Source organism: Ahaetulla prasina, chromosome 3, assembly GCF_028640845.1.
Source record: "Ahaetulla prasina isolate Xishuangbanna chromosome 3, ASM2864084v1, whole genome shotgun sequence".
In the NCBI taxonomy this organism is placed as follows: Eukaryota; Metazoa; Chordata; class Lepidosauria; order Squamata; family Colubridae; genus Ahaetulla; species Ahaetulla prasina.
In genome coordinates, this window is record NC_080541.1 from 187138392 (window position 1) to 187166311 (window position 27920).

The window sequence follows — 27920 nt, forward strand, 5'->3', positions numbered from 1 at the left end:
GCCAGTCATTCTTTCTGTCCAACTGACCCCAAAGGTTTGTTGTTGTGGGAAAAATAAGAGGAGGAAGGAGTAGTAGGTATAATATTTATATACCTTGAATTACCTTGAACTCCGAAGTGCTTTTTCCAAAAGCCAACTGGACTTTCTTGTTTTTTTTTCTTTGAAAATGTTTCATTTCTCATCCAAGAAGCTTTTTCAGTTCTGAAGAAATCAAAAAAATCTAGATGACTTTTGGAAAAAGCACCTTTGGGACAACCATGACCTAGATGATTGAGAATCATCATAGATCTTGAAGTTATTTCTAAAAATAACAAAGGTGGGATAAAAAAAAGTCTACTAAATAGATAATAAGCTTGTTCTGAAAAATCTGTATTTGCTCTCAGGGACTATTTAGGGTGGTGATATTGACTATTAAAGCCATGAACGATAAAGGCCTCATTTTCTGGGGATGTCTCTCCTACTATGAACCCATTTAGCTGGATCCATAGAAAAGGTGCTTCCAGAGACGCTCCTGCTGCAAAAACATCAGCTATCTGACTATGAGAAATGGCTTTCTCCCAGGTGGGGAAGTGACTCAAGAGGGACTTTTAGCTCCCATTCTCCAATACTAGGACAATGGGTAAAATGCTTAACGGACTTTTGTTAATTATTTTATTCCTTTTTTTTTTTGCTCATTTGATTCATTATAATTTAGATTTTAATTGTATAGTTAGGTTTTGTATTCAATCAAAAAATAATTAAAAATGTATGCATTTTTCTTAATTAAAAAGTCAAAATTTCATTCATCCACATTTTAAAAACATTAAGTCTATTCTAAAATTGGAGAAGGGAATTTTTCCCAGAAAGATCTATTTATTATCTCATTTTGTTAAATAGTTTTTTTTTTAATGATACCCCTTTGAAGTTTTTCCAGTGCTAATCAGTGGTAGGCACTACATTCATGTCTTTTTAAACTTTGGCTTAAGGGTCTGATTCAAATCTGATAACTTCTGCTTCAGCCTGAATCAAGGTGGATTATTTACTGAATTAGTCAAGTGTTCTGAACTGAATTTTATGATCACTGCAGGGCCAGAATATAACTAATTATGAAAAAAAAACCAGCCCATATTTAAAACCTCATCAATCAGACAAAAGATGTGTATGGAATCAGCTTACTTACAACTGAAAGTACTAATGTTACGCCATGGTCAACAATTTTTTTGTTAAGTTTAGCAGGAAGATTTGATTTTATTCAAAGGTATAATATTTCCCACAATTTCCTGTGATTCCTAGACTGATTGGAGATTTGCATTTACTATGAGCTTCTCTTAGAAGATGTACTCCTGAACATAAGCAAAAGTGCTGAAAGAATATTGAATAATTAGGTTGCAAAAAGGGCCCATTATAGTGGATGTAGACAGTGGTGAAATGCTCCAAAGTCTGCTACCGGTTTGCTGGGTGCATGTGCGGTGCGCGCCAATTGTGCGCTTTGCACGCATGCACACTGGAGGCCCTACTGTGCAGCGCTGAAAAAGGATGCTTAAGAAGTCTTTTCTAAGACAAGTAGAACAGCGGGGGTGGGGGAGAACAGCTGTGCCGTGCGATTTAGATTTGCTAGAAAGCAGGTTTTCCTGCTTTCTAGCGAATATAAATCACGCAGCACAGCTGGTTTGTCCGAACCAGTAGCATTTTTTACTACCAGTTCGCCCGAACTAGTCCGAACCGGTAGCATTTCACCCCTGGATGTAGAATAGATTAGCTCCATTATTAATGAAAGCTAGCAGGCATTCATTATATTTGAAACAAGCATCAGATTTATGAACACCTCATTTTTAACCAAATTGCATCTTGAAGAGAAAGACACATAGAGAAAGAGGCAATCAGGAAATTCATTTAATAGTTTGCCAAGTAAGAGACAGGATGTGAAGACCTTTGCCTTCCTCTTTCTTTTTCTTGCTCTTTGCCCTAGTAGTCAAAACAGCTCATAGGTGTAAAGAGATGACACTATTGCCAACATTCCCAGATGTGTTCAGAGTAGGTGGCATTGTTAAACCACCCCCAAGTCTGCAGTGACCTATGGCAAACTCATAGTATAGGCAAGAGCTTGTGTCAGCAGAGGCTTCTCCAAAGCAGATGGTATTCATTGGTGACAGGAAGCTCTGCAATTGCATAAGCTTTGACAAACAGGAATTTGACGTGCTGAGCAATTCTAAATCTTTATCAGTTCAGACTGAATCAGTTCAGACTGAAGCATAGCGTATGAGCATTTCACACTCAATGAAGTTCTTCTGCTGGTCACTATTTGAGCCCCATCCAGACATGACATCAGGCGATTTATGCTTGTCTTCTCAACCTCCTGCTGTCCCAGAGAGCAAGTACCTCCCTGAAGTGTACTGATCTTTTGCAATCTTAAAAAAACATATCTAAAAAAATGCATGAAACAAACGTTCCAGTTCTGAAGTGTGAATACATTTATTTGTATTCTTGTATTCCCTCTTTGTGTTATGTTAAGAGTTGAACAACGTTTTGGTAGCTGTAGGGGTTATGGCACAATTTTGGAAGCTCTGAGGATCCTAGTGGGTGGTATGAAGATGCAGATTAAGGGGTGTCAGTTCATATATATTTATTTGTTTTCTTTATTTTAATCTTACATGATGGTTTTGGTTGTTTAGTCTCAAAATGTGTGGCAGTTGCTTTTGTTGATTGTGATAGATGTGCCTTCTGAGAGCCACAAAAACGAGTTTTGGTCCTCTTTAAGAACTATATTAATTCATCTTTTTGTGTTACTGTATGAGTACCAATATATTCTACAAATATATATATATATATATATATATATATTTTCTGAGGTTTTCACGGGTGTTTGTATGTAGGTCTTTGGTTGTTCGGGTTTTCTCCCGTGTAAAATTGGCAATGTCTTGGCAACGTTTCGACGAAGTCTCATTCGTCATCTTCAGGCTTCAGCTTCGTGCTTCTGGGAGCAATCCACAGAAGCACGGTTGAAGCCTGAAGATGACGAATGAGACTTCAAACGCTGCCAAGACATTGCCAATTTTACACGGAGAAACCCGAACAACTAAAGACTATATATATATATATATATATATATATATATATATATATATATATATATATATATATATATATATATATATATATATATATATATATAATATCAATAAGGTTTTTGTAAATAACAAAGGAGGAAGGAAAAACCCTGAGTCCAAATCTCACCATCAAAATACATACAGTATACTAGGTAAATTCACGCTCTGATGAAAACTATATATCGCTAATTAATGGTAGGAAAATATGATTTCTCCCTCACTAGAAATACTATAAATTATCACAATCCCCTACATCAACAGAATAAAAAAAGCAAAAAAAAAGGTCAGCTTTGTTTATAGAAGGCTGGCTTTTGCTAAAAGAACCCAAAGTACCCAAATTGATTGAAATGTCTTTAGTTTAAATGGTAAGTGGAGGAAACCTGTTTGGAACTAGGTCAGATCAAGGCAGGTTTCAGCTACACTGCCCTTCACTCAAAATCATAAACATGAGATTATTGTTGCTGACTTCCTCCTTATGTCCTGCATGTGTCTCTGATCTTTATGACAAGAAATTAAAAATCAATGTAATTTTTGAAGTAACAATAATGAATGTATATCTCAGAAAGAATAATCAATTGTTATGTCAGCCCTCCCAGTTGTATAGCCAGATATATTGGATCATAATTGTCATCATCCCAAACCAGCATGGCAAAAATTGGAAAAGGCTAATGGATACTATTCAGGTTTTTGTTTTTTTAAAAAAAAATCAAATTGCCATTTTGAATTATTATTAATTCACAGAATCACAAATGCACATTTCCATAATTTTGCTGGCTCTTCATTATAATATGCCAAGGTATAGAACACATTGAAATAAATACCACAAAGATATTTAGACATACTATTATATGGCCAGCACAACTGCTTATGCTTTTTACTACTCTTTTGCCAACTTTTTAAAACTTTTTAAATCTCAAATAATTTTTTTTATCTGTCAGAACTATCTGATTGGCACTTATGCATTTGCCTCAAAAGCCACCTCTGGCCACGCATGGTTGACAGCCTTTATATAACTTATATAACTTCACTGAGGGAGTCTTCCCGGCCGCCTTGAAAGAGGCGGTGGTGAGACCCCTCCTCAAGAAGCCTTCCCTGGACCCGGCTGTTTTAGGTAATTATCGTCCGGTCTCCAACCTTTGCTTCGCGGCGAAGGTTGTAGAGAGTATGGTGGCATATCAGTTTCCCCTACACCTGGATGAAACTGTCTATCTAGACCCGTTCCAGTCCAGCTTCCGGCCCGGTTACAGCACTGAGACGGTTTTGGTCGCGTTGGTGGATGATCTCTGGAGGGCCAGGGATAGGGGATGTTCCTCTGCCCTGGTCCTGTTAGACCTCTCAGCGGCTTTTGATACCATCGACCATGGTATCCTGCTGCACCGATTGGGGGGATTGGGAGTGGGAGGCACCGTTTATCGGTGGTTCTCCTCCTATCTCTCCGATCGGTCGCAGACGGTGTTGACGGGGGGGCAGAGGTCGGCTCCGCGGCGCCTCACTTGTGGGGTGCCGCAGGGGTCGATCCTGTCGCCCCTTTTGTTCAACATCTATATGAAGCCGCTGGGTGAGATCATCAGTGGCTTCGGTGTGAGGTACCAGCTGTATGCTGATGACACCCAGCTGTACTTTTCCACACCGGGCCACCCCAATGAAGCTATCGAAGTGTTGTCCCGGTGCTTGGAGGCCGTACGGGTCTGGATGGGGAGAAACAGGCTCAAGCTCAATCCCTCCAAGACAGAGTGGCTGTGGATGCCGGCATCCCGGTACAGTCAGCTGAGTCCTCGGCTGACTGTTGGGGGCGAGTCATTGGCCCCGATGGAGGGGGTGCGCAACCTGGGCGTCCTCCTGGATGAACGGCTGTCTTTTGAAGATCATTTGACGGCCGTCTCCAGGAGAGCTTTTTACCAGGTTCGCCTGGTGCGCCAGTTGCGCCCCTTTCTAGACCGGGATGCCCTATGCACGGTCACTCACGCCCTCGTGACGTCTCGCCTGGATTACTGCAATGCTCTCTACATGGGGCTCCCCTTGAAGGGCATCCGGAGGCTGCAGTTAGTTCAGAATGCGGCTGCGCGGGTTATAGAGGGAGCCCCTCGTGGCTCCCGTATGACACCTATCCTGCGCAGACTGCACTGGCTACCTGTGGCCTTCCGGGTGCGCTTCAAGGTGTTGGTAACCACCTTTAAAGCGCTCCATGGCATAGGGCCGGGTTATCTACGGGACCGCCTACTGCTACCGAATACCTCTCACCGACCTGTGCGCTCTCACAGAGAGGGACTCCTCAGGGTGCCGTCAGCTAGACAGTGTCGTCTGGCGACGCCCAGGGGAAGGGCCTTCTCTGTGGGGGCTCCCACCCTCTGGAACGAACTCCCCCCAGGACTCCGTCAACTTCCGGACCTCCGAACCTTCCGTCGCGAGCTCAAGACGCATTTATTCATTTGTGCAGGACTGGCTTAGATTTTAAATTTAGATTTTATATTTATAGATTTTTAAATTCACAGGGGTTTAAATTTGGTTTTAAGATTTATATTTATATTTTTAATATTTGGCATTAGAATAAGTTTTTTAATAGTTATTTTAATTGTATATAAATGTTTTATGTGCCTGTGAACCGCTCTGAGTCCTTCGGGAGATAGGGCGGTATACAAATTTGAATAAATAAATAAATAAATAAATCTCCATCTTAGCTTAGTACAGTATTATTATTTTTCACATTCACTGCATTATATTGTTATTTTTCTGATACTTTTTGTGCTCAACTCTTTCCTGGAAAGCAAAAAAATTGGATTGTTGTTTTTTAGATTTTGTTCTTTTTTTGTCTGCAATGTTTTAACAATGAGTTAGAGATATTCCCATTCTATTTTTATCACAGGCTTCCTCCTTTTTATAGTTTTTTAAAAATTATTTTTTAAATTCATTTTTTTTCCCTTTTAGGATTGTTTTTGCGTAACACTCTGTGTTCTCATTAATCATTTCTCTTGGAAAAGAAAAAATGTTATTTTTATTTTTTTTATGCTTACTTAATGTGTTTACTTAATGCATTAATAGATTACTTAAATGCGTTTCTTAAAACCACAAACGTACATATCTTTTATGCACTAAAATCCTGTCACACATAATTATTTATACAGTATTATGTTTTGTTGCATATATATTAACTAAGAAAGGTGACTTTTTCAGACTCTTTTGCAAGAAATTACATGAACTAACTTAAAAGTTAATATATATGCAACAAAAATAATTAGTTCATGTAATTTCTTGTAAAAGAGTCTGAAAAAGTCACCTTTCTTAGTCTATTTTACTACCAGGAATCCATATTGGAGGATTATTTAGAAATTTATGATGAAGTCCCATTGATTACAATGAGCTCATTGTAAACCTGTATTGAGTGGGTTAAGACAGACTATGTCAGAATGAGCTAGTTATGGGACAAACTTTTGATTGTGAAGCTACTTTTGAATAAATTTAGAGCTCTTAGATTTTTTTTCTGCTTCCCTTTCTTTTATTTCCTTCTATTTGCTTTTTCCTGTAAGATGCTCAGATAATTTCTAAACATTTTCATCAATTATTGTTTGGACCATCCCGCTGTTTTGATTCTCATGAATTCTATCTTTTGGAGAATCCAATATGACTCGGTCACAAAACTAGAGTTTTATTCTTCCAAGCTTTTGGACTCTTGCTGGAGCACATCTTCAGGGAACTTCTCTCTCTCTGAATTGTGTGCACTAGCTGCTCTATGCATTTAAAACAGAAATGTATGAGCAAATAAAAGGGACACACTTTTATTTGTTTACACATTTTATCAGTGGCTCCTGATATTGGAATCCCCAGTATCAGGAGTCATTGCAGAAACAGTCATGTGTGAACTAGAACACAGTGCACTCAAAACTATACCCCTAAATTTTGGCACCGCTATGTAGATGACACATTTGTCATCATGAAACGGAATGTGCTAAAAGACTTTCACACCCCATTGAGCTTCATCTTCCAGGGCATACAATTCACAGGGGGAAGAAATAACTAGACAATTGCCATTTTTCGACCGTCTTATCAATAGACAAGAAAATGGAAGCTTAGAAAGCTAAATATATAGCAAGGCTATCAACATTCTATGCATTCTGAGTTTCAACAGTAACCATCCACTGGAATTTAAAGTTGTATCAAAAAAGTTGTGTCATTACATGGCAGGGTAAGAACCCACTGCAGTACCCAGCAAGCAAAACAGCTGGAATTGTTCACTTATGTGAACAGTTCAGGCAGAATGGGTACCCACAAGCTTTTATGACAAGATGCCTGCACAACATGAAGGGCAGACAAAGGAAGAAAGAAGGTACATGAACAAATAAATGGCACCCCATGCCATACATGCCGCCGATTGCCTCCCAACGACCTGTGCGCTCCCACAGAGTGGGCCTCCTCAGGGTGCCGTCGACCAAACAATGTAGGTTGGCGGCCCCCAGGGGGAGGGCCTTCTCTGTGGCGGCACCAGCCCTGTGGAACGAGCTTCCTCCAGGATTACGACAACTACCCAACCTCCGGACCTTCAGACGTGAACTGAAGACTCTATTATTTCAGCGTGCAGGACTAGCCTAAGATAAAATGTTTTAGCATATTTTAATGGGGTTTTTATTGGTTTCTATTGTTTTAGTGATCAGGCCATGATAATATTTAGTTTTAACTGGTCTTAATATTTATTTATTATATTGTTTTAATATGCCTGTGAACCGCCCTGAGTCCTACGAGAGATGGTGCGGTATATAAGTTTGATTAATAAATAAATAAATAAATACATCAAACATATTTTGGAAGTAGTAGAACAATTTCTGAGATCTGCAAGTGTCCACCACCCAGATACTACCATATGTGGACAAAACATGAATTACAAAGATTGCTTGGAAGTAGGAGAAACTTTATTTTATTTTTATTTATTTATTTTGTCAGAACAGTATATATAAGCATAAGCATGAAAATAACTATAAAATATATAAGCATATAAATGAAGTATGTAATAACTATAGTAATTGGATATAATGATATAATATAATATAATATAATATAATATAATATAATATAATATAATATAATATAATATAATATAATATAATATAATATAATATAATATAATATAATATAATATAATATAATATAATGATATAATATAATATAATATAATATAATATAATATAATATAATATAATATAATATAATATAATATAATATAATATAATATAATATAATATAATATAATATAATATTATATTATATTATAATATAATATAATATAATTAATTGGATATAATGATATAATATAATGAAAAACTTCTAATGTAATTTATCAGATTCTCTGAATGGATTGCCTCTGTGATATGTAAGACAGACAAGGAAGAAGCTAACCATCAAATTGCAAACACAAAATTAAGTGGTTAGACAAGATCATCCAAACCCCTTGGTGGGCCTGCATTCAATTTTGCAATTACTAAGGTTGTTGACTGAGCAGGGACAAAAATAGCCAGAGAAATGCTTGAAGCCCCTTGTCAGTCAGCAGGAGTCCTGATTTACCACCACCCTACCAGGTACTTAGAGCTGAAGGCATGGCAGCACAAGGGAACAACAATTAATGACTTAATAGCCAGCCATCAAGACCCCAATTAATAACTAAAAACCACACACAACTAGGCTCCACATAAAAACTATGCATAGAACAGCCCAGTGCATACATTTTGGAAAGAGAGAAGTTCCCTGAGGATGGGCTCCAACACAAGTCCGAAAGCTTGGAAGAATAATGATCTAAGTGATCTAAGTGCCAAAGCCCAATATAACAACATCGCCAAAAAGACATTAAGGGTTGTAAACCTAATCTTGCGTAGCTTCTCCAGTAATATTACACTACAAATCAGAGCATACAAAACATTTGCTAGACCAATTCTCGAATACAGCTCATCTGTCTGGAACCCGCACTGCATATCGGACATTAATACAATTGAGCGCGTCCAGAAATATTTCACAAGAAGAGTCCTCCACTCCTCTGCTCACAACAAAATACCTTATGCCACCAGACTTGAAATTCTGGGTTTAGAAAATTTAGAACTGCGCCGCCATCGGTATGACCTAAGCATAGCTCATAAAATCATCTGCTACAATGTCCTTACCTGTCAATGACTACTTCAGCTTCAACCACAACAATACACAAGCACACAATAGATACAAACTTAAAGTGAACCGTACCAAACTCAACTGCAGAAAATATGACTTCAGTAACAGAGTTGTTAATGCCTGGAATGGACTACCAGACTCTGTGGTCTCATCCCCAAACCCCCAAAACTTTAACCTAAGACTGTCTACTGTTGACCTCACCCCATTCCTAAGAGGTCTATAAGGGGTGTGTATAAGAGCACCAGCATGCCTACTGTCCCTCTCCTAATGTTCCCTTTAATTGTATTCACTTTATATATTCAATTCATGGTTATACTTATATATATTATCTAATATGTACTCAACAAAATAAATAAATAAAAATAAATAAAATAAACCTCTGGTCCTGGTGACCGACTCAGTTTGGATCGTGGAACATTATCCTGGAACATGTATATTAGTTTTCATTCTACATTTTGGATCCATTATATGATAATTATAGATAAAAGCCACTTGATCTTATGTTTCAGTGCAAATTGTCCATATCTGATGCTTAATACAGACACTGCTTTATGTTTTTCCCAAGATTAATTTATTATTGTGTGTTTGTTTTTCGCCATTATCTCATTAACCTGGCTTTGGATTTTATTTGATTTAATTTAAATAAAACTTTCAAGGATTTCACACCTCTAAACTGACCATTTTGGTGAAAAGAAAACTTCAATTTCTTTAGGTTTGCATTCTCTTCTGATTGCAATATACACAGATCTCTCTCCTATTTACTTATTTTATTCCTTTCTTGAACAATGAAGTTAAACATTTTGAATTTTCTACTCCTTCCACCTCATTTCTCTAGTTTTTGTGAATTATATTTTTCTAGCGTTAACCCCCTACCCCCAATTTAAAAATGCCCAAATGTTTTGGAATCCCTTGGAGGAAATTGCTGAAGGGGTTAAATTGCGGCAGGAGCCCTGTTTCTCCATTGCAAAGTGCTAAAGTTGAACTTCAAGTTTCTAATCAAAAGTTGAAACCAGATGAGAAAGAAATGCCAAGATTAATATGAAAAGTATGTTACAGAAAGATCAAATGAACGAAAAAACTGAAAATGTTTTCAATTGAGTAGCATGTTCCTTCTACAGCGTATTTATGTAAAAGCAAGCTGCAAGAGTGCCTTTCACACACAGGTGGCAATAAATTCCGCTTTGAGGAGTGGGACAGCACTTACATAGACATTAGATTATGGTATTAATACTTTTAACTCTCTCCCCACCCTAATCTTCCTAGGATTTCCCTTGATATGGTGTGGCAGAAGCAGATGTTCTTAAGATTATTTTTTATTTTTCTGCAGCATGAAAACCTATTTATTTATATTTTTGACCCACTTTTGGAATCATTAACAATGATTCCAAAAGTAAAATTCAAAAATCAGTACAAATAATCCTTGACTTACAACATTTAGTGACCGTTCAAAGTTACAATGGCACTGAAAAAAGCAACTTATGACTGTTATTCACACTTATGACAGTTACAACATATCCATGGTCATGTGATTAAAATTCAGAGGCTTGATAACTGATTTGTATTTATGATTGCTGCAATCTCCCAGGGTCATTTGGTCCCCTTTTGTGACCTTTTGATAAGCAAAGTCAATGGGGAAGACAGATTCACCTAACAACCATGTTATTATCTTTATACTTGCAGTCATTCCCTTAACAGTAGCAAGAAAGATCATAAAATGGAGCAAAACTCACTTAACAATTGTCTCTCTTAGCAGTAGAGATTCTGGGCTGAGATTGTGGTCGTAAATTGAGGATTATCTGTAAAAGACAATTTTTTAGCTTCTTGAAGCCTAAGAAGCTAAAAAAACCAACAACAGCTAAGTGAACAGAACAGCAAATGAAGCAGTAGAACTAATATGAACAAAAATCTGGATGAACAAGTAAATCTTCAGCAGACATCAGAATCTTCTAAGAACCTGAGTGGTCAGTTGAAAGTTATCCATAAATAGAAAGCTATTACAGAGACATATGGATTCACTATACCCATGATGGTTACCCTATGGCACGCGTGCCAAGGTGGCATGCAGCGTCCTCTCTGTGGACATGCGGGCCATCACCCCAGTTCAGCTCTACCATGCATGTGTGTGTGCCTCCCACCGGCCCACTCGTCTTTGGATCTCTGCCATGTATGCATGGTGGATGAGGCATGTGTGGGGGACATACATGCATGAATGGGGGCAGGGCATGTGCAGGGGACATGTGCGCATGCACAGGGGCTGCATGCATGGGGCCGGGACGCATGTGTGGGGGGCGCACACACATTACATTTTGGGGATTTGGGTTAGGGTTTCGGTTTGGGGATCCTGTGCTTTGGGCACTTGGTCCAGAAAAGGTTAGCCATCACTGCACTATACCATAGCTATACCAATAGGTAAAACCATATGTAGTACCCCCACCCTGGCTAATGTCCTTGCATGGGTTGGCTGCTAGTAAGAGAGGCAGTCTATTTTAGATCTGAACTCATTCATAGCTGTAATCACTAGAATACGTGTCTTGAATTAGACATCTTTCAGAACTGGTGTTAGGCGTTCCCACTTAGCTGCTTCCCTTAGAAATCTAATAGCTGATACCAATATGGCTTTCAACAATGGAAGTATTAGTACATCCAAATATTATTAACATGGGAAATATTATTAGATATAAAGATATTTTATCAGAAAAGGGGGAATTGAAAACGAAACAAGAATTAGAAGAACAAGGGATTGATATGGAGTGGTACACACAATTGCAAATACAATCAAGATATGAAAAAGATGCAAAGTTATACAGTTTTTATTTGGAGATGACAGAATTGGATGAGATATTCACAGGAACAGATGAGAGATGATTAAAAAAAATGTATAATTACTTACTTTCTATTAAATTAGAAGAACAAGTAAAAGAAACAATGATAGCATGGGCAAAAAACTTTGGATACACAATAAAGTTAGATAAATGGCAGCAACTATAGGAAAGAAACTATATGTTTACAATGGCAACAGCATAAAAAGAGAATTTATATAAAATGTTTTATAGATGGCATATGTCACCGGAAAGATTGGCAAAAATGTTTAAAGATAAATCAATTAAGTGTTGGAAATGTCACTAGACACCAGGATTGTATTACCATATGTGGTGGACATGTGCAGAAGCGAGAAATTATTGGGCAAAAATTTGGATCTGGTTAGAGAAAATGACTCAGCAATATATTGATTTAAAACCGGAGCTGTTTCTGTTGCGTATTTTACCTGAGAAAATTAATAAAGAAAATGTATATTTGATTATTCATGTAATAACTACAGCAAGAATTGTATTTGCACAAAATTGGAAAGCGGAAAAAATCCCTATAGAGGGAGAGGTAATTAAGAAAATATTAGAATGTGCAGAAATGAATAGATTAACATTAGCAATTAAAGGGAAGGAAGAATCAGAATATTACAACATATGGGGACAATTTTATTATTGGATAGAAAATGAATATGGACAAAAAGTGGTGCAAAATTAAATAAATCTGGAAGAAAAATGTTTTAACAGGAGTTATATTAAATTGAAATGTAAAAGCAAAGAAATATAAATATCGTGATGACACAAAATTTGTACCCAGATAACATTCTAAATGATAAATAATTCAATGTTTGTTTTAAAAAACTAAAAAAGCTTTTTATATATAAAAAAGAAATCTAGTAGCTGCATTCTAAATTTTTCAAAGGTAGTTCTATGTAGAATCAAGATATAAAATCTCTATGTAGTGGAAATTGTGTGGCCAAAGTACTATCACTCTGTACAATATTAAGAGGAATTAATGCTTTAATGTGTTTCTACCACTCAAGAGTTCAACTTGATAAGGACAGTCAATATTATGCCCAATCTACAAGTGACAGAAGAAAATTCTGAGATGACCAACTAGACTGCCAGCCAGACTGGTATAGCAATAGCAATAGCACTTAGATTTATATACCACTTCACAGTGTTTTACAGCCCTCTCTAAGCAGTTTACAGAGTCAGCATATTTCCCCCAACAATCTGGGTCCTCATTTTATCGATCTCAGAAGGATGGAAGGCTGAGTCAACCTTGAGCCTGCTGAGAGTTGAACTGCCAAATTCCAGGCAGCCGGTAGGCAGCAGAAGTAGCCTACAGGACTGCATTCTAACTACTGCGCCACCATGGCTCCAGTATGCATGAATGGCTCATGTGAACATGAGAGTGAGTGTGTTTTTTAATTAGGAAAGTAAACAATAAAACTCAATCTAAATTTATGCTGAATTTCTGATTAAAAAACAAGTAACATTGGAAGTACTGTAGTGACTTCAGTACCTTCAGAGTGTCAATAATTGTGAAGGAAAAAAGTAATTACATGACTAATATATGAACATTTTTGAGCCATATGGCATACAAGAACAATATACAAAACTGCTGCGGTTTAAAATCCTATTGTTTGGAAAGTTCAGAGCTACTATATTTTGTATTTATAAATTCAAAAGAGTATTAAAAACAGACCTTAGATTACTGTGGTTGGTGGCCTTTCTGTTTGTTTTAACCTTTGCTGGTGGGGAAGAAAAGTTGGTTTTTGTTTTTTCTTTATCTCTCTTTTTTTGGGGGGGGGGGAGGGTTAATGTTGATTTTATTATTTTGTATATGGTAAGCTATGCAATGATTGGATTGTAGAAATTAGATTGATGGATGGATAGATAAATAATAACACACACACACAAAATCAAACTACTGCTATCATAGAATAAAGTGGCAAGAAGGTAAGAACAGCTATATAATAATACAAAACCCTAAAATAATTGACTTAAATATGTGGTCAGAGACATGTTTGAAAAATGAAATACAGAACAGGTTGTCACATAAGATTCACCACTGAAATGACATATCTTCAGTCTTATTTAAGATGAATACTAGAACTGATGCATAAGTGAACTTTACATGCTCTTTACATACTCCATACTGGTATATCTTTACATACTCCATACTGGTATATATTTACATACTTACATACATACTATATTTACATACATACTGGTATATCTTTATATACTCCATACTGGTGAACATACTGTAATTCCTATCATCTAGCAATTGGGACAGCACTTCTCTTATCTGAATCTATGTAAATACAAGAAAATCAAATCAATCCTGGGCCAAGACAGAATACTTGAGTGCAAAGAAAGAGTCACCAATTGCTATTTATTATATGGCAAGGTTATATTTATGTATTAGGCAGAGTGGTAAAACAATGACAGTCAACATGGAAGGCTACTTTCCTACTGAATTTTTTTCCAAAAAAAGCCCATGAGGTCATGAAATGTATGGATAAATGTTCATAGAAGGAAATAGAAAACAAATGGTATATTTTTTTCAATGATCTGAAATTTGTAAATAGAAATTCACAAGCTGCTGGGAAGCTAGTCATGATTAAACTGTTAAGAAATAAGTTAGATTTTCTAGATGCCAGAAAGAATTTTTGCTGGTCTTCCCCTAGAGTTTCCAGAAGTCTAATTCCCTTTACAAAATACCCTTTTACCTCCTGCTGTGCAATGACAAGGTAAGATTTCACAGACGAAAGTCAGCAAAGAGTTTTGTTCCTAAACTTCAAAACTATGCGCAACATGGTGTCTCTAAGTATAATTGATGACACTAATAACGAATGAAAGAGTCTGTGGGCTACTTAAAAGATTAAAATAAAGTTCTGACTAATGACATAATAATGCTGTGCTCATCTACAATATCTTGTTGATCTGATATTTTGTAAGTGTTAATGATTTCTGCCCTACCCTTGATGTATTAGACATGAATAATCATATTTGTGGATAAATGAGGTGAGCATTATCCAAGCCAAGTCACATTTTTAAAAGGATTCCAACTTTTCATTCTTAAGTGGTCTCATTCACTTTTCATCTCCCTTGCTTTATGATTAAACTGAAGTGGGAAGGAACAATGATTCAAGTTACAGTACTAGAACACTTTCAATGTGGAATGCCTGTTTATATACTGTAACTCCAGAAATTTACAAGAAGCCTACAAGTAATTTAGGAATGGAGAATCTGCTTCATATGCAAAGGTCCCAGGCTCCTTCTAGATTCTTGTCTGAAACCTGGGGAGCTACTGCCAGCAGACAATGATAACAAGTAAATGGCAAGTCCCTGTCTTGCTATATGACAGATCCCTTTGTTCGTATGCCAGGATAATTTATTATGCCCATATTAGATCAGAGATGAAGCAAAAAGATACAATTAAAGCCACCTAGTAAGTTCTTGAAATATGTGAGATTTAAAGAAATTTCCTGGAACACAGTTCACCTTAGCTATTAAATTACAGCATTTGTTAGAATTAAGAGTAGCACTGAGAAGAAAGCATAAACATTGTCTGACCCACTGATTAATATACATCCCATCTCTGGTCAGCATTTGGGGTTTGGATCTATTTCTCATGTTATTATGGTTGGTTACACAGTCATCCAGATGTTTGGACTGGATTTGGCATTTTTATCTACCTATCAAATTCTGTCTATCTCAAAGACCTGGGATAGGCAGATGTGGATGTTTGATGGTGTTAAAAATATCATCACAGAATTTGCAGCCATCTAATGGTTCAAGGCAACTCTGAGTGGCTGATAATATACCTTATAACTTTCCTAATTATTACTCCATCAATTAATTATAAGGCATTTCCAAGCAAATGACTTTTGTCACCATTAAATTAATTAACTCTATATAATTGGTACCCCCAATGTCATCCCAGTGTTATACTGCTCCCTGTAACTATCTCTAGAGTATTGAGGCTATATTGAAGACTAGCAGACTTTGTGGTAGTGGCAATGTTACACAAAAGAAGCTGTAATATCTATATACCTGAAACTTCTCCATTTTAGGATAGTAATATATGGATGAAGCAAACATTAGGCATGTATTTTTATGTTACTGCAGTTTTAATTCTTAATTTTTTTCCTTGCTTCTAAAAAAAAATGAACAATAGAGTAATTAACTAACTAAAATTAATAATTTTTTTATTCTGACCTACAGATGTATGCCAGAGTAAAAAAAAAATAACTAGCTAAATTTATTTATTTATTAAATTTTTAAATGGCATTACGAAGTGTGTTTATTGGATAAAGATTCCCTGTCTGAGGGAGATGGGCAATTCAAAAATGTGAAAACTATATAAATAAATGATTTTTTAAAAAAAATGTAGCTTCTCATGCAGTAGCTGTTCATTGTTCAGCAAGCATTCTGTAGCATTTGCCCAAATTGGCAGGAATTCCACTTTTCTACCACTTCCTGAAATTCTGATCAAAAGCAGATTTGTTTTTGTCACCACCTGACCAGCAGATTCTGCTCATGCAGTTCTGAGCCCATGAAGAGATGTTGCCGTATGAAGAATGCTCTCCTATATTCACCTTCATTATCAAAGCCTCATGTTCAGTTTCACTGAAATTGTCCTGCTCTTCCATCTGGCACAACTTTTACCATTAGCAACCTTTTCTTGATTCAGAAAAAAAGAACTTTCCACTTTGGAAACTCCTTAGCCACTGAGGTTTCCTGCTGATTTATTTCAAGTAGTTTCATTGACCTAGTTACTCATACTGTGTAATTCAGATGATGAATATCTGATAGCCCAGACATTTGAGTCATAGCTTACCTTATTGCTCATGTAATAACAGGCCGGTGCTCTTAGATGTTTGACTTGAAGTTGATGCCAACAAATAAATGGCTATGCTAGCCATATAAAAAAACACCTCTTCCTTGTTCAGTTCTGTGTATTAGAAAGCGGTCCAGTAGTTTTCTTCAACTATGCTGTCCTGAACTCTGCTGGTTTATTTACTTCTAATTTAAATTTGTAGATCGAACTATCAAGCATCTATATCTATCTATCTGTCTGTCTTTCATCTATCTTTATCATCATTATCAATCTATCTATCTTCTATCTTTATCATATCTATCTATCTATCTATCTATCTATCTATCTATCTATCTATCTATCTATCTATCTATCTATCTATCTATCTATCTATCTACCTATCTATCTGTCCATCTATCTATCCCTCCCAATCATCTCCATACGAGACTCTGGGTGGCTCAAAAACACTCAAAAACAGTATAAAAACTACAAACCAATACAATAAATAAAAATATTAAGACAATATAAAATCATATAAAGTTACTTTGTGTAGGATGGATGGTCATATAAATTTGACAAATAAATCATTAAAAAAAGTACAGCCAAAGTAATAATCACCATACATGACAATCAACGTAGCCTCTGCGCCAGTTCTACTGTGCTCCCAGGTGCCTACACTATAGGCAAAACTGTGCTTTTAAGGCCTGTTTCCAATGATTCTCATACAAAGGTATATGAAAAGCATGTGTTAGATTCCCCCTGATTTTTGCATTGCTTGAAATCTTCCAGACAATAATTCTAGTAGCTGGAAAGTGTAGAAGAAGTTTTTCAGGCAGCTATTGGACATCCATGCCATAGAAGGAAGATCATTCTTAGTTAGACAAGAAAGTCAAGTGGTTCTTCCTATTGCCTCTTCCAGTTACTAGAACCGCTGGTAAGGCTATAAGATAAGAACAGGTATTGTATCTTATGCCTCTGGGTGGTGAGGAATCTCCATAAGACAAAGTGACTTCCTTGCACAAGGTTGTTGTTGAGAATCTTTGATATGAAATGCACATGGCTCCATTATGGTTGGATTTCAGGTGAATTTTAAAGATTTGTTGCAATCTGCAAATGGTTAATTCTAGGTTTTTATATTTTATCATACTATTCTCTCTTACAACATCTGTGTTGGCTTTATTACTGATATATTTATTTATTGGATGCGTATTTCACCTCTCTTTCATGATCTCAAGGTAGCACGTGCAATATTTTCTCTTCCATTTCTCCCCCCCACTGCAACTTTGTGAAAGAGGTTGAGTTGAATTTACTAGCTCAAAGTCACCCAGTCCTTTGTGACTGAGGATGAATTTATGTACAAAATGTTTTCTTTTAGTGATTCTACTTAGAACTAGTAACACAAACTCACTTCCCCCCCTACCTATTTAAAAAGTAAGTTTTAAAAATGCAGATGTAATTCCAAGACATACAAATCTGTGGATAAGTCTCCTTTCTTGAATTGTCCGTTTTATAAGGAGATGATTTCATATTTCTGGATGGGATAGTCTTATGCAAATGATGATGCCCACAAATTGAACATTTCACAAATATTCAGCTCTCATGACCAGCATTAGACATATCTATACTGGTGTCCATTATATGACATAGGTGGCTGAAAGATAGATCTTTTTAAAAAATTGTAAGATGAAAAAATGCCATTCTATATTATTATTGTGGCCACAGTGCTAGCTTTCTACATTTTGGATAAATCATTCGTTAGTTTTTTTCCTGTTCATATTCTTCCATTCAGTGGCAGCCACTGCACATTGATCCTTACAGAAATAAAGTTTTCACTTTCACGCTGCTGTTCTTTCAAAGTTCACTGCTGATAAAGTTGAAGACTTTGTTTGCAATATAGATTAACACAATTCATCACTTTGAAATACCCGGGCATTTAGATTACTTCACTCCATTGTAAAAATAAATACCAGAAATTTTAGATTGACCTTTGACTCAGAAATGAAATGGATTTAAACACAAGAGAATAAACAACGAGGAGGCCACAGCCGTTTCAGCAGCCACGATTCTTCCTGACACCTCTTCCTATTTAAGCATTTGCACTTGATTGGACTTGATGGTGGGCCCCTTGTTCTTTTTTCAGAACAAAAAGGAATAAAAGTGCTTAACATCATGCTAAACTATATTTAGCAGTATTAAGCGTCTACCAGCAATCTGATGTCTCTGGCCAGTAGTGATCTTGATACTGAAAAACATTTTCCTTTTTTTCTCTTCTTTTTCTGGTAGTTCTGCATGAACGATGCATTTAGGAAATACATGTACTTATTCAGAGAAATTTAAAGAGATTTTTTTCTTTAATTGGATATAAAAATATGTTATTCCACAATGCAGATTTGATGGATTTTTTTGTAAAAAGGTGGTGGTGGAGGAGGAAGCTGGGCTAGGGCTAGGGCCGCCAAAGGAGGGGAAATGGGGGCAACTGGTGAAGGGAGGGTAGGGGTAGATAAGTGGAAATTCCAAAAATGTTCCTGCCTTTTCCTGTGGGCGTGGCTAGGTGGGGGATCATGTGACTGAGTGGGCATGGGTGTGAGTGATATCAAGTTGGCCACACCCACTCATTAACAAGCTTCCCTCCTAGTCATACCCACCAAACAGGTTGTGAAAATTTTTGAAACCCACCACTGAATCAAATGAGTTAAATCTACCTACATTTTGAGAGGTACTCAGTCTGATGATTTGATCATCAAAATGATTTTTTGTAAAATAACATTATTCAAGTATGAAAAAGAAGATATGTGGTATGGTGCTTAAGGCATCAGGCTACAAACTGGAAGACCATAATTTCTAGTCCCAACTGAGGCTCAAAGCCTGCTGGGTGATCTTGGGCCAGTCACCTTCTCTCAGCCCTAGGAAGGAGGCAATGGCAAATAAGTTCTGAAAAGAAATGGGACTTGAATAGGCAATCTCTGGCAATTGGGCATAATTGAACAGAAGAAAAAAAAAGAGGCTAACATAGATGGAGGTGGAAATCAAAGTGGAAATGCCTAGATAACTTCACATTGATTTTCACAATATGTTACTGAGGAGGAAAATCAGAAATTATTTTAGGTTAAAAGGTAGAAAAAACAAGAAAACGTGAAAAATGCATTACGCATATTTTTTGCAATTCCTGCAAAAATTATACTGGGGTTCTGGAAAGACAGATGAATATTACAATGAAAGAACACATGAACATTGACTCACTTAAGTTCCACTGCTTAACTAATCATCACACTATAACTAAACTGGAATCTGTATATCATTTTGAGCACACTATTATATCTGCAATCTATTCGTTTATTTCTCAGTGCTGTCTCAACCTTACCAGTGAAGGATTTCCAGATGTAGAGTTCCTAAGACTATCAACACATTTCTTGTGTTTTTGGTGTACTATTTGGCAGGTTACATTTTAATGCCTATCCTGTGAAAAAGAAGGGAGTGTGCAACATATGTGCTATTGCTACATGTGTTTTGTATGGATGTGCTTACTTTATTACAAGTGGCAATCAAGTCAAGCTGAGCTTTGTACTTGTTTTGAAGAAATAAAACTGATGCTAATTAAGATGTATGGTAAATAGGCAATTTACCTATTTACCCACACTCTTTATACTTTATATAAATGACCTTTGCAATCATATTATAAGCAACTGCGTTCTCTTTGCGGAGGATGTAAAACTATTCAACACCACTGACAATGCTGCTACCCTACAAAAAGACCTTGACTATGTGACAGAATAGTCAAACAATTGGCAACTCCAAATCTCAACCAACAAATGTTCTGTCTTACACATTGGCAAAAAAATCAGAACACAAAATACAAGTTGGATGGATACAACCTAACAGATGACCCTCACTCTGTCAAATACCTTGGAGTAGTCATCTCAAATGCTCTAAGTGCCAGAGCTCACTGTAACAGCATTGCTAAAAAAGCATTAAGAGTTGTTAACCTAATCTTGGGTAGCTTCTTCTCTGGTAATATTGAACTGCAAACTAGGGCATACAAAACTTTTCCCAGACCAATTCTTGAACCTCATCTGTCTGGAAACCACACTGCATATTGGACATTAATACAATCGAATGAGTCCAGAGATATTTCACAAGAAGAGTCCTCCACTCCTCTGCTCGCAACAAAATACCTTATGCCACCAGACTCAAACCTTTGGGCTTAGACAACAGAACTTCGCCATCTTCAGTCTGACCTAAGCATAGTACATAAAATCATCTGCTACAATGTCCTATCAGCCAATGAATACTTCAGCTTCAAACAAAACAATACAAGAGCACACAATAGATACAAACTCATGGTAAACCAATCCAAACTAAACTGCAGAAAATACAACTTCAGTAACAGAGTTGTCTCCTTCAGAGAGGGATATTTATGTACTGTAAACAAATATAAATAATCATGACTTTTAAAATTCTTATTTGGTAAAAATACTTTGGAAGCACAACACATCTTTGAATATAGTATAGTTAAAAATAGGACTTAACTATGGTTGGATAAGAAGGAAAAAAGGGAACAATAGGAAAAAATCCCACATTTTTTTCCTCCATAAAAAACATTTAGATTTGAATCCCAGTCATACCTAAAAATAGGATATTTTCTCCCGTCCAAATAGAATAAAAGCCAGTTCTTCCTCACAAGCTTTTCCTCCTGAAATAGATACCAGATGGAAAGATTATGTTGCAACACAGGATCCTCCTTTTACCCACCAGGTCTATAAGAACTGAGAACCAGAGTATATTGTTTATATTTAATTTAATATATTAGTTTCAGGATTTTTTTTTTAAATGTCCAACTTCAGATATCTGAGCAATGAAAATAATGTGTGCCAATGCTAGAGCCTTATCATCTAGGTGAGTCTTATTATTTATTTCATCATATATAGTTAAAAACTTTTGTCATAGTACTTATTCTCTTTCCTGTCTACTTTGATTAACATGAGCTTTGATTTCAAAATATGCACCGTATAAAAGAAAAGGTAACATATTTTTACATAAGTGAAGTAGTCACATATGCAGCAAAGTGGATATCTATGCAATACTTACTATATTTTAGTAACAACAAAGAAGTGGCTTTTAAAATGTACACAGAAGACAATAAAAAACACCATGCGCATTCCAGCTTTCCAACAGAAATAAATGCATATCAATGCTTACTTCAATGAGAACAGCATGAAATGAAAAACAGGGTTCATTGAGAATAGCATTTGGTGTATTTCTATATGGCTTTAGTATTTGAGAAAGTGTCATATGTTAAAAAACAGAAAGCAGTAAATGTATCTTCCAGGGGGGAAAAAGCATCTTATTTCTTACTTTAAACCATTGCTACGTGAAGAAATAGATGGGTTGCTTAATAAGTGGAAAAGCAAGAAAGAAACGAGTTTCTTAATCTCTCTTCTGAATCAGCAAGATCAAAAAGTGAAAATGTGAATTGAGTTTATCTGCCTATTTTAAATGATTGATATGGCCACCCATCTCACAGCAGGGACTCTGGTTAGCACACAAGGTTAAAACAATAATTTAGCAACCCAAGCCACAATATCCAAGGTCAAAACACTAGACAGTGCTCAGTATTCAGCAAATAAGAAGAATAACACATGAGTCTGAAATTTACTTAGGTTAGTACTCCTATATTAATCCTAGCAAGGCAAAGTTGTGATTTGTTTATTGCAGTATATTATCAGTACCAGTGTTATCTTATTAACTATTCATGCCTATAGGAGAGGACCATACTGAACCCAAGGGAGATGTCAAATGCATAATCAATCTCAATTCCCTTCCTTACCACAAGAGAATTAATTCCAGCCCACCTTGAATCCATTGACTCTTAGTTACCGCCAATTTGCTTTGACCATTTGTAGTTTCAGATTCTTGTAAAGAGCATACAATAAAACTATATTCATTCGAACTGCCTTGAGTATTATTTCCTATGCTTGAACTTACTCTTGAAACAGCTTGTTTGTGGTTTGGAGTCCTTCTAGATTTGTCGCAATTGACTTATGGATAAGTGGAGACTGTGGCCTGAAGTTCTTTGGTCTATTTTTGGTTGCAGTGCCAAGAAGACCTCATAATAGTAATTCATGGGACTGCATCTGAAAATTTACCAACATATACATAAAATAATATTTAAAATATATTGGGTTTCACTACATTTGTTTAGAAAAGGAAAAATGGCATTTTGTGGAGATGCAATAAGGATAATGCTTCTTTAACTCACAATGTCTTATACTTACTAAATTAGGGGAGAATGTACTGGATTATAGAAATATATTTGTATGACAAAAGCTAGTTTTTTTCAAATGATAATATTTGATGACTTACATACAGTACCTAGTACTTGGATATAGTCTTCCAGAACCTGTTGAATAGTGAGCTGCTTTGGAGAACTTTCAGTGAACAAAAGGATGCTCAGTATTGTTTGATTTATTTATGGTAGGGATTTATAGTTTTGACTGTAATTTTCATTTTATCGGACATTGAATTTAATGCCTTTGCTTTATTTACTTTAAATTACATAACTACTGACAGTCTCAGTGATTGTAGCAGTTAAAAATGTAATGACGTGATTCAGGGTTCTACTTACCTTTACTACCAGTTCGCATCGTGCCTGCACGTGCTCTTCTGTACATGCACAGAAGAGTGTTGATGATGTTTGGGTCATGTTGTGCCTCGTCCGCTTTCCCCGCAGCCGGGCCCATCTTATCTGCTTCCGAACGCTGAGGAATGTCCTAGCATGCCTCCCGGCCCCAGCCCTGGCTCCATGCCCAGACAGGCCGAGGAGGAAGAAGTGCCTCCAGCCCCCAGCTCTGGCTCCATGCCCAGGAAAACGGAGCAACTAGACCCCTCCCCCTCCCCCACAGCATGTGAGCCTGAGGAAGGTCAATTACCAACAGCTGCAGACTGGAGTGACCCTTGCTTCAGGAGAATTGATAGGCAGCGGCAACAGAAGGAAGGGAGGGGCATGCTGAGTCATGGAGCCACACCCCATGGCCTATATAAAGATCTGCTTTCTGGCATTCTCTGAGTCAGGCAAAGTCTACCTTATCTTGCTGAAGTCACTTTCTGGTCTCCTGCCTGCCTTGAGAACTTTGTTAGGACTTTGGCAGAGCTGCAGAGGCACACCTGATTCGGATTTCCCTGACCCGGCCGTCAGCGGAGGAGTGGGACACGACAGATCAGTGGGTGGAGCCTCCCACTGGTTTTACTACCGGTTCTATAGAACCGGTCCGAACCGGAGGGGGCAACCCACCACTGAAGTGATTGATTGATAGATAAATCAATAAATAATGGAACCAGTAGGAACTTGAATATTTATTTGGACTTTAAGAGCAATATAAAGACTATACAGCCTGGGTTATTAAACTGAGGACATGGCATCTTTTTTCTTTTGGTGTGCTGGCAAAAGACAATCCAAACAATGCCAAATGTGAATATACATAAATATTGCAACTTGTTAAAACAGGTAACAGAGAAATGTGTAATGGGGAATCCTCCAGTAATAGAACAGGGGGAAAAACAGTTTACATTTATTTTGTTCTGAAATATAAGCATGAATAGGAATTAAGTTTCTCTGTGACAGATTTTTTTAAAAGCAGGAGTGGCTTTAACACCATGAAAATGAAATCTGTTAACTGGCTCTTCAACTTTTATCTTGCTCCAGATATCATGGTATCACTTAAAAGTCAAAACTGTGACAAATCTTCATTTAGCTTTTTGCTCTAGAAATCACTTGAAGGAACCTGGCAGCTGCATCACATGGTTGAAGGCAAGAATGAAGATTATAGTTAATCTGCCAAAGACCAGAAGTCAAGAGCAGGGAATTGTCTGCACTGGAGAGAGGCATTAGGTGTATTGTAGATGGGAATTTGATTTCTTGTATTTGGCTATCTGTATAGGTCAGTGTCCACTACATTCATGCATTTCTTCAAATTTATTATATTATATTATTTATTTATTTAGTCAAGCATGTAATAGGTAACAGATATAAGTATAAACATAATTATGAATACATGAAATGGATACATATAAAAAGGAACATTAGGACAGGGACGGTAGGCACATTGGTGTGCTTATGCATGCCCCTTAGAGACCTCTTAGGAATGGGGTGAGGTTGACAGTAGACTGTCTAAGGTTAAAATTTTGGGGGTTAGGTTCCATTTCATGTGGTTCCATTTCTAAAAAACTTTGACCTTTAAATCAAAAATTGTATCTCTTACCATTAGCATCTGGTAACATGATATCACAAGTTCCATGAAGTTACTGCACAATTGGTATAAATTATATACTGTAATTTGCGTCAATTGCTTCACAAAACACACAATTGGCATCATTTTATGCTGTGCGCATTTTGGTGGGTATGACATTAATTGAACCACTAAACAATCGCCTTGCTTAATAGTGAAAATTCTGGTCCCAATTGTGGTTATCAAGGATTACCTGTATTAGCAAAATTTTCTATGTGGTGGATGTCCCAAAGTAGTTTGAGTATTTTGTTCACAGAGGAACCAGATAAGAAACAAGCACACAAGGAAGAATCAAATACTTGAGACAATGATATTCTGATCTTGATACATAAGCATGTTTTTCCAGATACACAGCTTTGATGTAGAACAGGGGTGTCAAACTGGATTTCATTGCGGGTCACATAAGGATTGTGTTTGACCTTGGGGGCCCAGGGTGGGCATGGCCAGCTCGACATCACTCATGTCTGGGACACCTGTGGTGGCCAAGTGCTAAAGCAAGACTTCCCTCAGACTCATTCTCATTATAATCTCCTTCCTTCCTTCCTTCCTTCCTTCCTTCCTTCCTTCCTTCCTTCCTTCCTTCCTTCCTTCCTTCCTCCCTCCCTCCCTCCTTCCCTCTTCATTCTCCTTTCTTCTTCCTTCCCCTCTTTCCTTATTTTCCTTCCTTGCTCTCTTCCTATCTTCCCATCTTTTTCTTTTTCTTTCGTCTTTCCCTTTCTCCTTTCCTGTCACTTGCATGCTCAAATGCAAAGGGGAAACATTTCTCCTTTTGCTTTGTTTTTAGCTTGTTTTGCTAGCCCTCTACCTGAGAAAACGGAGCTCGGGGGCCACACACAGACTCTTCAGGTCCCATTTTTGCTGTGATGGCCTCCTGTAGCCCTCTGCCAGTGAAAACGCAGCTTGTTTTCACTGGTAGGGGCCTGCAGGCCGTCGCAGCCAAAAACTGGGCCTAGGGGGGCATACACATCCCTTCTGAGCTACATTTTCACTGACAGAGGTACTGTGAGCTGGTCTTTTGCTATTTCTAGGGTGTCCTGTGGGCCAGATCTAAGAACGCTGTGGGCCTGATCCTTCCAGTGGGCCTTGAGTTTCCCCTGATGTGGAAGACTTTTGACTCCTAAGAAAACTAAACCATTCTGAAAAGATAGTAGCTGAGATTCAGTGAACTTTGAAGGAAAAAAAAAGACAAGGGCATTTTGTAATATAAATACTGTGCTCTTTTTATGGTCTTCTCTATAGAGAAAGGTCAACTTGGCAATGCTAGATTTTACTCTTGTGCCTTTTGCTGAATTGATGTGGCAACCACAGAGTGTATAATCTGCTTTTTATGCTTAATTTTTTTAACATGACTACCAAGGATAATAGGCACCTAGATTTACCAATTGGTGATATGGCATTTAACTACAATAGCAAAGAGATTTGTGTATTAAAATAACTTACAGCTCATCCCTCACATTCATTTAGCTACCCTGGAGACTGCGAATGGGCAAGGCAAATTATTTCCCCTCCACCAATGTAACTATATTATTTCCTGTGTTGCATAACAGTTTTTGTACAGTTTTGAGCAATTGCTCTCTTGACTAAAACTGCAGAGGGTGGCATGCAACCATATTGTGAAATGTTTCTCTTAGCCCATCTAATACTTAGGCTACCACTGATTCATAGACATGGTAATTGAATGATATCGTAAATTGTCAGAGATAGAAAACATGTTAATCATTTGCAAACTTACAGCATTTTGAACAGCCAAAATAATAGGATAATCTGACACTGTAGGTAATTGAAGTGGGCTAGAAAACAAATTTGGAACTGTATTAGCATGCGATAGATTGATTTGTTTGATTATATCCGGGGAATAGGATAGCAAGAAATCTCTGTTTGAAGGTATCTGATGCACCTCCTCTCTAGAAAACATGTTCCATTGTCACATTGCCCTTAACAATGGAAATATAAAAAATAATTCTGACATTCAGCTGGAATTTGCCTACCTAATTTGCCCATTATTTTGTGTCCAGGTCTTTACTATAATAGAGAACAGGTGTTGGTTTTCTTCCTCTGTATTGCTTCCTTTCAGGTGCTATAATATCCCTTCAGTCTTTTCTTCTCAAGGTTAAATATTTCCAGATCTCTTTTTGTAGGATTTCATTTTTTATCTCTGATGCTCCTAATTGCCTTCTTTGAATTTATTCCAGTTGGGCAGATTTCTTTCTTAAAGTTTGAAATTGTTTACAACAGTGCTTTTATTTTTATTTATTAATTTAAAATTTATTTATAAAATTTATTTATATATAAAATTTATTTATTTAAAACTTTAGAATTGTGGCGAACAATTCTAAAACAATTATAGCAATTAAAAACAATGCAAAAATAAATACATGCAGCAGTGAAGAAAATTATCATATAGTTATTATTTATTTAATATATTTAATTGGTATATTCCTTTGAGGGAACTTCTACTCCCTGTAAGCTCTTTTATGCTATTGGTTGTTCCTTTCTACTTATTGCTTTCAGTTTATTAAAAACAGCTTGTTTTGAAGTACAAAACACACATTTCCTTAGATTTCCCTTAGGGTTGGGAAACTCCAACATTACTTGGTTACTTTTCCCAATTCCTGCTATTTCCATTTCATCATCTTAGACTTCTGTATTTATATATTCTGTATTCAAAAACATAACTCACTTCTTGTCTATCACTGGATATGCAACAATAGACATTAATAACAGTATTGCTTTCATTTTCTCCTTCTTTTAAACCAGACGCTTTCTATAG

General features: G+C 36.8%; 1 protein-coding gene across 2 annotated transcripts in view; it reads right to left on the reverse strand.

The window, feature by feature from the left end:
• Positions 1–27920, reverse strand: part of NGF (nerve growth factor) — a 132027-nt gene that overhangs the window by 8467 nt on the left and 95640 nt on the right. The gene's annotated exons all lie outside the window — the stretch shown is intronic.